The 12792-nt window shown below is 36.2% G+C and overlaps 1 long non-coding RNA gene across 12 annotated transcripts in view; it reads right to left on the minus strand.

Annotated features, from left to right (window-relative positions):
• Positions 1-12792, minus strand: part of LOC147834548 (uncharacterized) — a 264546-nt gene that overhangs the window by 144011 nt on the left and 107743 nt on the right. For 2 of the 12 annotated variants that reach the window (XR_015504548.1, XR_015504545.1), the window contains 4 exons: positions 6010-6161; positions 5831-5901; positions 3169-3228; positions 1945-2765 (listed from right to left, as the gene is read on the minus strand). This is a non-coding gene — a long non-coding RNA (uncharacterized LOC147834548). Of the gene's footprint in view, positions 1-614; positions 1235-1683; positions 1775-1944; positions 2808-3168; positions 3229-5489; positions 5902-6009; positions 6162-12792 lie in introns of those variants that run through there. The other 10 variants (XR_015504543.1, XR_015504542.1, XR_015504550.1 and 7 more) reach the window with 10 other exon arrangements.

The following is a 12792-nucleotide window of genomic DNA, read 5'->3' on the forward strand; positions in this document are numbered from 1 at the left end:
TAACGACGGGGTGTGTTATCAAAAACAAAAATGCATAGGAATACTAAAAAGGCAACGCAGCCCGATTGGTATCAGATGTATAGCTTCACAACTTTTCTTTCATTTCACCTTCACTGGTCATCTTCAAAGAGTCCCATTTGCAATGTGGAAATGAAACACCTGCCATTAATCTCCACCTCAGTAGGGAGAGCTGTATATTTCTTTCATTTAAAGGCAGTTTGGACTTTTCAAGTGCTTTCTGACATATCTGTCCAGAGCACAAAGCACCAACACAATCCAGAGAAGGTTTAGATAAAGAACATCAGAGGGATACGTGTATTAGAGCCAGAATGGTTATTGCAACCCAAACTTCAGGACAGTCAGTATATCCAGAGGTAATTAACTCTGAAGCTGTTTGCGAGAACGGCCCCGTATTTTTTTCCACCCTCCTTATTTCTCCCTGAGTCCTGCTGATGGGTGATTATAACTCTGAAGAGCTGCAGGAGGCCTCGCTCTCCCATTTACTCAGCCTGCAGCCGAGACCAAAACACTCTCTAATCACAGCTAAACCATCAAACGTGTGCATATGTGTGTGTGTAAATGTCCTTTCAAAATCCAATGACATTCCTCTATAATTTCCAATGATGTCACGTCTTGTTTATGTATGGCATATTTCCCCCTTTTTGCTAACAAAGACGATTGTTTACCCCAATAAAAAGATTATTTGAATTCTTATGTTATTTCAAGCTACTAAAATGTTAATAAAAGAATTAAATGATTAAATTCTGGATTAAATTCATTCATTCATTTACTTTTCAGCTTAGTCTCTTTATTAATCAGGGTTTGCCACAGCGGAATGAACCGCCAACTTATTCAGCATATGTTTTTACGCAGTGGATGCCCTTCCAGCTGCAACCCAACACCAGGAAACACCCATGCACTCTCACACTCGCAGATGCACTACTGCCAATTTAGTTTATTCAATTCACCTATAGCGCATGTCTTTGGATAAGAAGTACCTGGAGGAAACCCACACGAACACGGGGAGAACATGCAAACTCTACATAAAAATGTCAGCTGACCTAGCTGGTGCTCGAACCAGCAACATTTTAGCTTTGAGACGATAAGGTACATCACCAAATATGTAGTGCCAGATCTGGTAAAACGTGAATGCTCCTTTCTCTTCAGACATTAGCAGAGTGTGGGCTGATCATGACACAAAGATGATGATGATCACTGACAGATGGAGATTTGGCTGCATGGAATAAAGGGTTAAAGTTGATTTTCACAACAATACCACAGTATAGCCAACCCAGTGATGTGTTTGTTCCTGTCATCTTTCAGATGTTTGATATAAGAATCTATACCGCAAGGCGGGATTCGTCGGCCATTTGCTTTTAAAGGAAGAAGCAGCAGAGACTATTATGTATGGGACTTTGTCAGTAACTGTTATGGACCAGTTTCTTCTTCCTCCAAATCATAACATGCAAGTATAATTAAAATTGCTGCCTCATCATTGTGTAGTTTGCAAAATAAGTATTTAATTGTGAGTTATAACTTGTAATCATGCCACATGGCTTGTAAATCACTTACCGATTATAGATCAGTGCTTGTGCTGTATCTCTCAGATTAAATCTTTATGGAGCTGTTGACATATTGCGTCCAAAACCACATTAAAAACGTCATGTGTGCTTCTTCCTTTACCGATTTAAATGCGTTTCTGAACTCGCGATCCTCTGCCAATTGTCATTGCTGTGGCCACCATCAGCTGTTCCTATACACAGATGAATGAAACCTATGGGAGTCGTAGGGATAAATCAGTAAAAATAAATAAAAGAAAATAAAAGTGTTTTTTGACCTTGCAGCATATCAGCCTGTTGTTGGAGACCCCCAAAACCAAAATATGACCTTTTATAATGCAAAATAGGGGCTCTTTAAGGTGACTTTAAAATAACAAATAATAGACAGAGACCAAAACCCTCTTTAATTACCGAATGTGTGAAAACATCCTTTCAAAATGCAATGACATTTCTCTGTAATTCCCAAGGATGTCACGCCTTGTTTACATACAGTATGTAGCACTTTTCCCTGGCTTTTCAGTCAAAAGCATTTTTTTTACCCCCACAAAAAGACCATTTTAATGGATTGGCCTAATATGCTAGTGCAATTTCAGTCTTTTTTTTTTCTTCAGTTCGTCCCACGCCAAAGTCTTTAAGAAACTCTGATGGGGAGGGAATCCCACTGTTCAAACCCAATCTGTCATTTCCTGGCAGGCAAACAATCTAAATGCTGCCAGGCGCCACACAAAAGACCCATATACCCCGCGCCAATTGACTGCCGGTATGGTCCGCATAATCTTCGACGGTGAGCTTCATTTCACACGCTATTCTGGAACAGAGTTGTAGATTGCCTTTAAAACACACCAAAACCTCCCCCTGAAAAACACACTAGCTCAATAAAAATGCTGCGTATTTGAACCAGCGACAGACTGTGGGGGAAAAAAAAGCTCAATAGAGCTGTAGAATATGAATGCAATAAACTAAAGGCAAAAGAAGGCTTATGCGATGCTCATTTTGCACGTCTTCTGATCCTGCTTTCCATCATCGCCTCTATTGCTTTCTCTGTTTCACGTCAATACTTTGGAATTCGTTTCTATTCAGGAGCGTTTTCTTTGCACATGTCCGTGCTTTCAAAAATCATGTACCATCCTTGCTCGACATAGCCAAAGATCAGGGGGAGCGAGGGTAAACACTGCTGAGAGTTCCTTCTGATCGATGCTTTTCAAACTGCACTTTGAGACAGAAAGTAAGAGCCATTGCTGATGCATGCTGTATGTTTAGAAATATAATAATAGTAATTTAAGGTGCAATAAGTGATTGTCTTCAGAAACATTATTGTTGTGCTGGTTGAAAGTCTCTTCACATTCTGATAGTAATGATTGAAGTAGATGATCTAAATTTATCTATATTTATTTTTATATTCTGGGTAAGGCATAAGACTAAAAAATGTTAGTCCAATTACAAATAGTCAGGCCGACAAGTAACTCAATTACTACAGCTGTCGGTGAACAAGTTTAAATTTGTATTTCTGCGCAACCTCTTTACGCAGACAGATCTGTCATTTGAACGTGAAGCATAGCCACCTCCAGCTGATAGTGATTGACATCAGGTAAACTCAGCAAGCATTAACCTGAACTTCATTCTGGAAGACCAACATGGCCTTGTGTTGCATTCATTTAGTTGTTCAAGTCTAAAAGGAGATGAAAACAAGTGATGTACAACGATCAGTGAGCACAATTAAAAATGAAAAGTCACTTGTTGTCTTTGATCCAATTGTTACATTGAAGTTTTATTGCATTTCATTGTATTACATGCCAATTAATTCTTATTAGATTATAAGTAGACTGTTAGGTTGGGGTTAGAGTTAGTGTATGTTAACATGTACTTGCAAAGTTTTTTAAAAGTCAGTAAAATGTCTGTTGAAAAAGCAGTATCAGCAGATATTAAGCAGACAGTCTACTAACACTCAAATGGACCTTCAAAATAAAGTGTTACCCTGTTTTTAGCACTCCTTTTACCGTTCTGAGTCTTATTTATTTGAATAAAAAAAAGCAAGTAAATAGTGCTCTTCTGTCTAACCAGCTTTACTGAAGGGAAGTTTGATTTACATTCACACATTCGTTTATTTTTAAACACCGACAATCTATGACACACTCCGACTGCTCTAACGTTACATTGATTATTTGGTCTGAAATAGCGAGTATGACTTCAATACAACATTAGCAATATTTAACTGACTGTGAACAACGGTGCATTTTATAGTCATTGGCTGATTATATGATTTCACTATTTAGAATTTGCAAACAATACTTTTCTAAATGATATTATTATGGATAAACTCAGAATGTGTTAATATATAGCCAACTTCACCCAAATGTCAGTTTTGGGCACGCTGGACAAAGTGCTTGTCTCCATAGAGTGTTCTAACTGGTGAATGACATGATCTAGTGTTATATAAGGTTGTCTATCATCATCAGATTGTCATCTATTTGGTGTGAGTTCATGACTTAAGGAGGTGTGGCTTTGGACAGCAGGCGAATGATGTAAGCGATTATGCTAATGTTATCATTCTGGCAGATCACCTATTGCAACTTTAATTAAAAATTTAAAAAGCTACTAGATGAATCATTAAGGGTATTTAAGTAAAATTGCATGTTAAAGGATTGAAGTTAAATACTTCTTCCTAGGACTATTGAACAATTCTAAAATTATATTTTTCTGTCTTATAATTGTGTTGATTTTTATTTATTTATTTATTTATTTACGTTTACTCAGTTCCCCACAAATCAATATGGATTTGATTTATTGTGTGGTTTAGAATTTGTTTGTGTATTACACTAATGTAAATTTATGTAACAACTGCTCTTGTTTTACATGCCCACAAGAACAACAGATCTATATATTGCGTAACTGTCTGCATAAAATAATGGCTTGGGATTTTACCCATGGAACACATTAACATTTCTACAAGTATCATGGCCGATTTCACTTATTGAGCTTTGCTGATATTACATGTTTCATTATATAAAGCCTGACATTCCTTTTTCTTTTCAGTTTTGGAGAAGTTACCAGTAACATTAGTATTATAACATGATCACTTATAGACACTAATTAAGAAATATATAGCGCAACATGTAACTAAAAGGAGATGGTGTGAGATAAAACCTTTTCCTACTAAGATTGTCAAACAATTAAAATATTTTGTCACAGTTAATTGGCTAATTTGCAAGCTGTGAACATGACAATTTCTTCGGTTTGTGTGTATGAAACTGGTGGTGTAAACGTATGCTTCAGTGCTTCTCACTTGTGTGATGTCTAAAATAACTAGACTTGTATTCAATATCTCAGCATTTAAATATATTGGAAATTCAACTGCAGAATGCATGCATTATCATTTCTAACATTTCTTCTTTGAGTGCCATTCGCTTGCTCAGCTTTGGTGACACCATGGAAATCCTGAAAATATATAACCTTATTAGTGTGATTATTTTAAAACAACCAATTTGGGTTTAACTTTTAAACAAATTATCAGTAAAATACACAACAGATTCAAGGAGATTGCTCACCAAAAATGTAAATGAATTAGTTAATTAATTAATTGTCAATTTACTCACCCTTCATTTGTTTAAAACCTATTTGAGTTTCTTTCTTCTGTTGAACATGAAAAAAGTTATACTGAAAAATGCTGGTTGATGCTATGATTTTATAGTTGTTTGTTCCCGCAATGGAAGCTAGTATGTCCATCAACTAGCGTTTTCAAAATATCTTATTTTTTGTCAATAGAAGACACTTATAAAGGTTTAAAGTCATATAAGGGAGAATAAATTATGAAGTAATTATCATTTTAAATTTCCGTGGAAAGGCAGCTATAGTATTCTACCACGACATACCAGCGCATACGAGATAAATGACGTCTGTACATAATAACTAGTTAGGATTTATTACTGAACCGATACCGAATTGTCCGCGTCAGCATCACAGTGCACTGAAAAAACAGTCTTGACACACATATTATCATTTCAACAAATATCCTGGCTGACATTTCACTTGTTGAACTTATGAACTTTTTTTTTTAAACACCAAATCCGTATTTTATTACTAAACCAGTTCAAATTGTTAGCCATGATTTCATCAACACCTTTTTTCATCTTGGATAACATCAAAATGAAATAATTTGGCAAAACTGAATTCCCTGGGAATAGCCTAGTGGTTAGTGCGTTGACACATGGCACCGAAGTGCTTAAGGCAACCAGAGTTCGATTCCCGGCTCAAGGTCCTTTGCCAATTCTTACCCTATCTCTGCTCTCCACACCTTCCTGTCCGTAAAATATCCACTATCCTGTACCAATAAAGGTGAAAACCCCTAAAAAAAAAAAAGAAAAAAAAAAGTAAAACCCCTACTTCCAACACTTTCCATTTTTATGACTGAATTTAAACTACTAATCCAAGCTCCATAGAAAAAGACTCTGACCGGTATCAGTAGAGTCTCCTCCGTGTCTTGTTGGCGTGCTGAGAAATGCAGCTGCACAGTCATGTGGGCAGGTAAATGTCTTTCGAGAGAAGAGGGCAGTGGGATGAACTGACCTGTGAACAGTGGCAGTCGTCAGCGTTGAGAGGGTCAGGCTGGAAAACAGAAGGGGAAGAGCCATTATTTTCCGCCTCATTTCCGCTGATGGCCTGCTCGAAAAGAAGGGGGGGAGATGAAAATAAGGAGGAGGGAAACGCGAAATCATTTCAGCCTCCATTTGTAACATGTCTCCTTACAGACTCGCTGACAGGTAGAGGAGAACAGCGGAGGATTTTAATGGGGCCAATTCGTCCGCTATTAGGCAACACAGCACGGCCCTTCGCAGCTTTACTGTTGCGCCCTCCTGCAAGATTACACATCTATATCTATATAACTCTTCACCCGCCATTGCTGTCTTCCTCGAAAACCCATGTGAGAATAGATCATGTTAAAGTGATATAAAATGGGCTTGCAAGCTTCTAGAACGCCTCTGTTTCGCATTACCAAATGGAGGTTTCCACAGCATGCTTCAATTTTGTTGATGTTCTGAGCCATTTGCTGTGTTTTTAAACCATCTATTTTTATCACGCCTAATATGTTACCCTTTCCTTCCCATTACTGTAAATGACACCCTACAGGCTAACAAATATACAGAAGACTAATGGAGCATTTTAAAGCGGCGTGTTGGTTGGATAACTCTCCTTTAGACTGGAGAATTGCTTATAAATGGTAAGTTAAGACTGTTCACTTGGATTTCGTTACATCTTGTGCTCACACTTTCGATCTGGGCCAACTAACATTAGCTGTATGATAAAATCTGATATGCAACAACAAGGGGGGGATATGTCATTTGAGATTTAGTTCTAGAGGAAAACCCCTTTGAGGACAAAAATGGAAGGGAAATATGAAAGAAAATCCCAATAAGACATTTTAAGCAATGGGAATCCCATAAATCAATGCCATCGTCTCAAACTCACATTTCCCTTAGGGAAGAGAGAAAGAAAAAAATCATTCACCCAATAAAACTTTCTTTTGGGGGTGAAATTTCATACTCTGTTCTTTTTTTATTGTCATTGTACATCAATTCTTAATTCATCCCTATAATTGTTTTGCTATTTTGAGTTCATGTAAACAATAGAATGCATTTTTCTGTTTGAGCATGTATAAATTCATACAGAAATAAGCCATTAATATCATCTTTTACATTCACTAATTTAACAGAGGCTTTTATCCACAGTGACTTAAAAATAAAAAAAAAGAAACCGTTTAAATAGTCACAGAGTAGCAGCAAATGAATGCTATGACAAGTCTAAGTTACTTAGGGAGAGAATGTACCCCCTACAGGTGGTTTGTCAAGCCCACTCACCTGTGTGAGGCACACTAAGTATTGCACAATGTATTTTTCAAAAACATGGACAGTTGATAAGAAAGAGTCAGGTGTATGCTGAGAGGAGAAACTGTGTTCTACTGGCAGTTTGGCACAATCACAATGGGCTTTATGCACAGAAGTGTTTTTTTTTTTTTTTTTTTTTCAGCCACCTATAAAATTCGGGTAAAAGGTCAGCACAATAGCCTGGTGGTTAGTGTGTCAACATATAGCACAGAGGTGCTCACGGCAACCAGAGTTTGATACCCAACTTGACGTCCTTTGCCAACTCTTCCTCCCCTTTTTCTCAAGAGGTCTATAAATGAAAAAAAGTGCATCTCTGAGCTATTATAATAATAACAATAAAACAAAAAACTAAGTAGTTTTGTCCTGTTTTCAATCCAAATATTTAAATATTTTTAAACCAAGATACATACTAGACACATGAAATAGCATAAGAAATTATGAAAAAAAAAAAAAAAACACCTTAAAATGAGGCGCCGGACTCTGTATCAGTGCGCGAGAGAGACCGTGTTCACTTCGCTCCACGTTAAACTAGTGCTTTTTAATAACCAAAGGTTTCCGTATCGTGCAACACAATGAATCAACTATGAAATTCGTTACCAACGCTTTTAGTAATCAATTTTTATGGATTACTTCGTTGTTGCAGCCCTACTAATGAGCAATCACAATTTAATATCCAACATCAGTAGATTTAAGCATTTAAATAAAGTTAGCACAATCAGCGCTAGCAGACATTTCATTTAAAAACTGCAATGACCTGAGGCAATATATTTTAAGTTTTGCAAAAAATGTATGTAGCTACGCTTCACCCATAAGACCAGCTGGTAATGGAGGTTGGCAGACACTTCATTAATTCCCCACTATAGAAACATCTTTTGTCTTAACAAGAGGAGTTTCTTTTGACGCTTTGTGTGTGGAGATTTGTAGAGCGGCGTCTTCATCCTCCTTAGTTTTTTTTTACCCTGCTCTCTCTGACAGGTCTGGAAGGATTATGGATGTGATCATGGTTCAGACTGTTTCTCTAACATTTGTCATTCAGTTATCAAACTGCCAATTCTGCTCCTGTCGGGTAAGTGTGTTTGGGAGACAAGAAAGCCAGGAGGGAGGTCCTTGCTGATCCAATTTTGGCCTGATTTTTATTGAACAGCCTATCATCTGTGTGTGTGAAAAAAAGAGTGTGTATGTGTGTGTGATCATCACACTTGGATGAGGATGTTCTGTGTGTTTTCAGGGATGTAAATCCTTTCCTTGGCATGGTGTAGTCCCAAAGCACCCATCAAACTGTCCTTCAGCTGCCAGCCTCAGACACACACACTCTCTCTGCAGGACATTTGTTTCTATTTCTGTCACATGATCTAAAATGAAGCATGCTGGCTTTGTGAAAAATAGATGTAATACACTGATTTTGACAATAAAAAGTGCTATGGACATAACTGTGTGTTTTGCATCCATCTGGGCTAAAGTAAAGTCAGTCATTCTCGCTCCAACATGTGGCACGATATGAAATGCAATAATAATGAGCAGTTTTAAACAAGGTCAATAATACTTGTAGAAATCTGTTAACATTTGCATTCGTATCAATGGCAGCTGCAAACAAAGCTCATAAAAATGTGCCTGTGGCAATATTTTTTTTGCAAAAACGATATTGTTGCTTTTTGCATATTTCAAGATAGATTTAAAGTGAAATGCCCAGCGAGCGGCTCTAAAAAGCGTGTTCAATTTTCTCAGAAACAGATCAACGTGACCATGGCAACATTTTAGTACGCTGGTTCACACACATATCTTGGCAATTCAGAAATCAAATAGCTGAGGAGTGGTGCTAAAAGATTACTAGTTTATTGTGTATGAAAATGACATACCACCTAAACTGACTGTGTTAAAAGAATATAAATCCAGAAAACTTGTTGAACAGTTTTAAGCACAGACCAATTGTAGCTCTTCAGGAAACAAAGAATGTAATATTTGAGGAGCCATGGGTGTTCATTTCGAGTCTGAGATGCATTTATTTGTATATTTATTTTTGCATTTCAATAGGGCTGCAACTAACGATTATTTTAATAATTGATTCATCTGTTGATTATTTTTTCGATTAATTGAATGGATAAAAAAAATTATAATTTCCAACCGTTTTTTCAAAAAAGCTCATCTCTGAACTGTTATAATAATAATAATAATAATAATAATAATAATCTAAGTAGTTTTGTCCTGTTTTCAATCCAAATATCTAAATATTTTTGAATCAAGTTACATACTAGGCACGTGAAATAGCAAAAGAAATTATGTCTTGTTTTCTAAAAAAAAATAAACTCACAATTAAGGGATTGCTTGCTTAAAACAAGTTCAATAAACTCAAGGACAATGGATAATGCTAAAGTGTATATGTAGCTGTCTCTGTGTATGTTTATAGTAATTGTGTGTAATAGCTCAGTTGTCAACTAATAACTGCCTATGTGTGTGTCACATTTATTAGAAAGCACAATTAACACAACTGATTACTGTTTAGTGAAAATACAATATCAAAATTGTGTGAAATAATATGTATTGCTCTATTTTAACAATCTAAGCGCAAAGTCTAAAGCACATAGTGCAAAAGCATTAAGGGCATGTCCGAATCTACTTTTGCTATTTTAAGAATGAAAAAAAAAAAAAATACGGTTTGCACCCTGGCGCATAGTGTAACAGGGTTGTGCTTATTCTCTTAATGAGTTATAGGTGTGTTTTGAGCATAATGTGCATTAAACTAATCAGAGTCTTATCTTTCATTCCCTTTAAGAGTCAGTTGCGTCACAACAAGGCACATTTGCTACATGGAGGACCTACAGTTAAACAGACCATCTGCAGCACAGGGATAAAGAATGAGCCTCCTCTATTAAGCCTCTTTACTATCTCTTTACTTTACTTTCATGGATAAGGAAACGGTTTTGTATGCACTCTACTAAAGACATCCATTACCCTTCATGTGTAATTTTGGATGATAATGGTGATTTGTTTCAAAACCATTTCTAAATTCACTTCCTTTTCTTATGTCCCATGTGGTGATGTATACGTCTCCCAAACACAACAGACAGACAAATCTAAACCAGATTTTATTAAAACAAATATAAATATGCATATAATAAACACTACTGCTACTACTACTACTACTACTACTACTACTAATTAAAAAAAAATAAATAAATACATAGATAAATAATAATGATTATAACAATATTCATAATATACTAATTCAAATTGTAATGAATAAACTGAAAAAAAGCTGTGTATTAAGCAAAGTGTAAGAGTTTGGAACTGCATGGGCACATAACTAACACGCTTTGCGCTTGATCATCATTAACCAAGACAGAACCATAAACTTAGGTGTCAGAATATTTTGTATATACACATTTAAATTCCTAAATATTTAAAATTAAGATTACATATTTACATTAACAATTTGCATAATCATTTCAAACATGCCAGGCAAACATTGGTAAATAGCATTGAATAACGTGTTGTTTGTGTATAGATGCAATTGTAAATGATGTAGAAAAAGAGTTTTTCCTAAACTTAAATAAATAAAAGCAATAAAACATGGATGGATGTATATTAATATATTATATAAAATATGAATGTATATTAATATGCATTGCTACAGAGATTAAGTAATAAAAATATATAACAATAATAAATGAAACTTTTGTTTTGATGCTTAAAGCCTCATTTTCAACTTTGATCAATGTTGGAAATAGGGACTTTTATTCCTTTCCTAATGAGGCTGGACTCACATAAGTAGGCTGCAACTGCAACTCCACTGGCTCCCACTGGTGGCGCCAAAATATACATATTCACCTTTAAACCTCTAATGCACTTTACCCTAAACCAATGTTCTTCTACTAAAAGTGAATGACAGATTCGATATTAGGGAGGACAGGTAGTCTGCCTGTATTTTCACACTGTGGTTGCATGTCAGGAACTCTATCTAGAATACATCATGCTCTGTGCCTCTTCATATCCATCTCACTGACAGCTCGCACCGATAAAAACAAGGTGCTTGAACATGAGATATTAATCATTGTTTGCAGAATGAGCAGATGTGGAGTTTCACGTCATCAGGTTTGAAAAGAAAAAAAATAGCAGAATCAAACACATTAAGACTAGCTTCAGCATACGCAAGCAATTATGGTTTCTGTCAGAACCACAAAGGGTAGTAAAAGGTAAACCACAATAAAAGAAGAAGCTTTAAGGTCCATAATAGTGTATTTAAATATGTCCATCCTGTATTTTGCCATTCATTTGTCATTAAATGTCATAAATTGCTCTGTAGCACTCATGTTTTAAATAAATTGCGACTCTTGCCCCATTTATGATGTTGATAATTTAGCTTTAATGGCCAACAAATTAGGGCTGCACAATAAATTGTTCCAGCATCGATATTGCAATGTATGAATACGCAATAATCACATGGCAAGACGTGCAATGTGGAGTCAGGATTATAGTTTACTTTCAGAACACGAGAATTTTGTAATTTTTAGTTTAACCACAAAGTGAAAATGTATTAATTTATTTGGGTTTTTAAGGTCTGTTTAAACATTTTAAGCAAGTTTTAAGCATTTGGGCACAAGGACAACTTAATTCGTAGCTTTAGCAAAGATTAATTTTAAGTAATTATTTACACAATGTAGAATATAAAGCTTTATTGAAAATTTGATTATCTTATTTCTGCATATTTGCTCTATCTTTGCTGGTAACTTACTGTAATTATATTTTATGCAAAATATTAATTAAAATCATTTTAAGAATTTACACTTAGCTCATAATTTATACATAGCTTGTTTGGCATGCTGTCCGGTGAGAGAGCCCTAAGCTTAAGGTATCCTCGGGCCCATGGCTCCCTCCCTTCCCAGGGCGAGAGGAGATTAAACTTAGGTCAATCTTAAAACTCCTCCACTGCTGAGGCTGAACTTCCTGTGAGTATGACATTTAGGAAAAAGATTAAGGCTTATTTTGCATATAATGTAGAGCATATTTGAATGGTGGGAAGGTACCGGGGAACTCAGGGGAAACCCGCGTGGAACATGCAAACTCCACACAGAAATACCATATGGCAGTGAGGACCCAGTGCCATTGGGATTCTTCCTCTGAGGCAACACTGCTAATCACTGGGCCACCGTGCCACCCATTCTGGATAAAAGTGGAAGAAGGGGAGGAGGGGGGGGGTTTCTTCCAGACGAAGATAGTTGTAGAAAGAAAATAAAGATATATATATAGTGACTAGGGATCCTTTGATTGGAGGATCGTGATTAGGTAATGTGGGCCAGCTGGGTCAATCATGAGCATGTGCTCTTTTCGAAATTAGTTTAATATTGTATTTCACCAGC

This window comes from Danio rerio, chromosome 12 (assembly GCF_052040795.2).
Source record: "Danio rerio strain M-AB ecotype USA chromosome 12, GRCz13ab, whole genome shotgun sequence".
NCBI lineage: Eukaryota > Metazoa > Chordata > Actinopteri > Cypriniformes > Danionidae > Danio > Danio rerio.